The 4,432-nt window shown below is 36.2% G+C and overlaps 1 non-coding gene across 1 annotated transcript; it reads right to left on the bottom strand.

Annotated features, from left to right (window-relative positions):
* Nucleotides 1-4,070: 4,070 nt before the first annotated feature.
* On the bottom strand, nt 4,071-4,177 carry LOC136307119 (U6 spliceosomal RNA). Its single transcript, XR_010725807.1, has one exon. It is a non-coding gene; the product is annotated as a U6 spliceosomal RNA (small nuclear RNA).
* Between the last annotated feature and the right edge of the window lie 255 nt (nt 4,178-4,432).

The following is a 4,432-nucleotide window of genomic DNA, read 5'->3' on the forward strand; positions in this document are numbered from 1 at the left end:
TGGGATAAATAAGAAACTTGGACTTTCTGCTCACATCTCTGGTCACTACAGCTAGGAGCTCCACATGTGTTCTTCCAAAACAGGCAAGCAGACCAAAATTATAATAATAACTAGAGCCAGGGAAAAAAAAATCAGATCTAACTAAATCTATGCAATTTTCACTATACCTGAAATCTCAGGATGGGAAAAAAAAAGCTTTAGGTTCTTGGAGTGCTTGTGCATAAGGTACTCTTGGATCTGGGTTCTTCCAGATGGGAAGCAACGTAGAAAGATAGCTGAGCACTCAAGGGCACAGACCGCAGGACCAGTTTTTGCAGGATTGAACGAAGTGTGGGTACTGTTTAAACAGACTTTTTTCATATCCGCTAGGTGTGTGGACACAAACTCATGCTCACACAAATAATACATTCACAAATACATAATGTAGTGCAAGAAATTCACTGAAGATGGGTAACAATAGAGTGAAAAAGAAGAAAATGATGAGCTTAGTAGAAAAACTATGGAAGAACCCCTAGAAACAAATGACTCCAACAATATTCACCAAGGAAAAATGAAAGATTAACAGAAATAAAATTTTTGCCATGACACAAACATGTAACAATCCAGGCTCTGCAGATGCAAAGACCAACACATGCAATGTCTAGCATAGTACTGAATTCTATTTTTATTTATTTTTACTTTTTTAATCAATGAGAGGAGGGGAGATAGAGAAACAGACTCCTGCATGCACCTTGACTGGGATCCACCCACCAAGGCCACTAGAGGGTGATGCTCTGCCCATCTGTGGCTTTGCTATGTTACTCAGCAACTGAGTTCTTCTCAGTGCCTGAGGCAGAGGCCATGGAGCCATCCTCAGTGCCCCGGGCCAACTCGCACCAATCGAGTCTTGGCTACAGGAGGAGAAGAGATAAAGAGAGAGAGAGAGAAGCGAGAGAGGGAGGGGTGGAGAAGCAGATAGGCACTTCTGGGTGCCCTGACCATGAATCAAACCCAGGATATCCATAGTCCAGGCCAATGCTCTACCACTGAGCCAACTGACCAGGGTCAGTATCCAGTTCTAAAAAAAAGCTCAGGAATTGTACTTTGATTGTGAAAGGTTAACTAACCCAGAGGACCTGTTTTCTTCCGGTTGGATTTTTCAGCCCATAACAAAATAGCTGCCTGGTAGTAGAATCTACATGTTTCCAGGCTTTGCAGGGCCGAGTACCTAAAAGGCAGACCTCACTAACCAGCCAGTTGTTTGACTCCGCTGTGCCATGAATTGACTTGTAACATTGGAGCAAGTCAGTCTCCTAGGAGCCTCAGCTTCTTCATCTGTAAGTGAAAAGGTTGGACCAATGCCTTCTAGTTCCGTGTTCAGCCCCTCTACTTCTCATAGCCCTCCTAACGTTTTGGATTCCTGATGCCTACACATGTGTAATAACTATATATAGCGGGCACTCTATAAACACTTAAAAACTATAGGGCTCCTCGCAGTTCAACAAAGATGCCTATATTCTAATTCGCACTGTGTGCTTAGCTCTCATATGACCCAATCCAGATTTCTCCCAGCAAAGTTTATTTCCAATAACAATATTTAATTAGATAATTGCCATGAAATCCTTAAGGCTTTCTAGTTCTTTCCAGTACTTTTAGCCTCCTGGATTCCTGTATGCATTTTATATCCCTCTCTAACCTTCCAGTCTAAGCAAGGGTATTAAGCAACTCCTTGCACAATGACTTAATAATTTCCAAGTTTCCTAAAAACACAGTCATCTATGAGAGGGCCAAAGGACTAAACTGATGTTTTCATCCCCCAGTGTGGTAATGTTACTCATTTATAATACGGTTAGATTTTTTTAGTATATAAAATTAACATGGTTCCCAAATTAAAAACTATACAAAGTGTATACTCAGAGAAGTGTTGTCCCCATTCCACTATCCATTGTTTTCAGGTCATCTCCCCAAATCCCCTACTGGTAACATATGTTATTCATTTTGGGTTTATCCTTCCTGTGTTTCTTCTGAAAAAATTAAATATTTTTTTCAAAATATTTAAAAATATTGCGTATATGTATATTTTCTTCTTCTACATTCTTTCTTACACAAAAGATAGCATGGTATGCATTGTATGTGTACTATTTTGCCCTTTGCTTTTTCACTTGACAAAAGATCATGAAAGTCACTTCACATTAGACATAGACATCTTTCCCCTTTGTTTTACAGCTCCATAGTATTTCATTGAGTCAATGTATCATAGTTTACTCCATCCACTAGGTATAGAAACTTAAGTTGTTTTCAAAATTTTGCAATTATAAATAATACGACAATGAAGAACTTTGTGCGTATGAATTTTCATATTGTTGGAAATAAGTCTTCAGAGTAAATTCTTATGAAAGGGATTGATAGATCAAGAGCTAAACACATATGTGGTTTTGTTAGTGTCAACTTTCGTTCCAGAGAGTTGTATCACGTTTCATTCCTTAAACAATGGGAACGTTCATTTCCTCAGAGCTTTGTCAGGAGTTTGTCAAGTGTTTTAAACTTTAATTTTTTCCTGATAGGTGAGAAATGGTATCTCATTTTAAATTTAATTTTCTTTTCTCTTGTTATGTAAAAAGTTGAACACCTTTTCGTATATTTAAGGATGGCTTTAATAATTATTTTGATGTATATTTTGTTCACTTTTCTAATAATTTTTGGTTTCCTTTTTTTCGTCCATTTTAAAAGGTTTTTTATACATTGGGGACATTAGTTCTTATCTGTGATATGCATAGAAATATTTTCTCTCAGTTTGTCACTTTGTTTATGAATTTTCTGTTTATGTTGTTTCTGACTATGCAAAGTTGTTATTTTTTAAATTTCATAGAGTCAAATTTATTTATTTATTTATTTATTTATTTATTTATTTATTATTACAACAGGATTTCAAGTCACAGGTAGACCCAGATAAGATCCAAGTTAGAATTTAATTTACTCCTGTTTCCTTCTAATAGGACTCACAACTTACAAGGTCATATATATATCTATATAGATATATCTATATATAAATATATCTATATATATAGATATATCTTTTTCTCAAATGCTATCAATGATCAGTACCTTTGCTTTTATCACATACTAAAACTTTCTATGTGATCTGTTTCTGGATTATATTGTATTTTACTTGTTGGTCTGTCTACTTATGCACCAAGTCCACACTGGTGTGATTACAGAATCTTTAGTGCATATTTAATATTGTGGCAGAGCTAATCCTTCATAATAGCCCTTTTTTTTTTTTATAATTTTATTTTTTTAATGGGGTGACATCAATAAATCAGGATACATATATTCAAAGATAACAAGTCCAGGTTATCTTGTCGTTCAATTATGTTGCATACCCACCACCCAAAGTCAGATTGTCCTCTGTCACCTTCTATCTTGTTTTCTTTGTGCCCCTCCCCACCCCCTATCCCTCTCCCATTCCCCCCTCCCCCCATAACCACCACACTCTTATCAATGTCTCTTAGTTTCACTATTATGTTCCACCTACGTATGGAATAATACAGTTCCTGTTTTTTTCTGATTTACTTATTTCGCTTCGTATCATGTTATCAAGATCCCACCATTTTGCTGTAAATGTTCCAATGTCATCATTTCTTATGGCTGAGTAGTATTCCATAGTGTATATGTGCCACATCTTCTTTATCCAGTCATCTATTGATGGGCTTTTTGGTTGTTTCCATGTCCTGGCCACTGTGAACAATGCTGCAATAAACATGGGCTGCATGTGTCTTTACGTATCAATGTTTCTGAGTTTTGGGGATATATACCCAGTAGAGGGATTGCTGGGTCATAAGGTAGTTCTATTTTCAGTTTTTTGAGGAACCACCATACTTTCTTCCATAATGGTTGTACTACTTTACATTCCCACCAACAGTGTATGAGGGTTCCTTTTTCTCCACAGCCTCTCCAACATTTGCTATTACCTGACTTGCTAATAACAGCTAATCGAACAGGTGTGAGGTGGTATCTCATTGCCGTTTTGATTTGCATTTCTCTAATAGCTAAAGAAGATGAGCATCTTTTCATATATCTGTTGGCCATAATAGCCCATTTTTATTTACTAAACCTTTTCTGGTATTTTTGCGCAGGGGCCATGCTAATCTTCTCTGTATCGTTCCAATTTTAGTATATGTGCTGCCGAAGCGAGCACTTTCTGGTATTTTTGTATGTTTATTTTTTTCTATACAAACTTCAGCATCAGTCTCTATAAAAAATTTTAAATGTAATATTTCATTAAATTATATTCAGTGCATAAATTTACTAAAAGAGAAATAACATCTTTATGATAGAGACATCCTAAGCAAAAACAAATGCTGTCTTTCCATTTGCTCAAGACTACGTTTATATTTTCAAATATGGTTTAAATTCCTTTCCTTTGAATAGTGCTCATTTCCTATGAACTTGC

The sequence above is a fragment of the Saccopteryx bilineata genome, chromosome 5 (assembly GCF_036850765.1).
Source record: "Saccopteryx bilineata isolate mSacBil1 chromosome 5, mSacBil1_pri_phased_curated, whole genome shotgun sequence".
In the NCBI taxonomy this organism is placed as follows: domain Eukaryota; kingdom Metazoa; phylum Chordata; class Mammalia; order Chiroptera; family Emballonuridae; genus Saccopteryx; species Saccopteryx bilineata.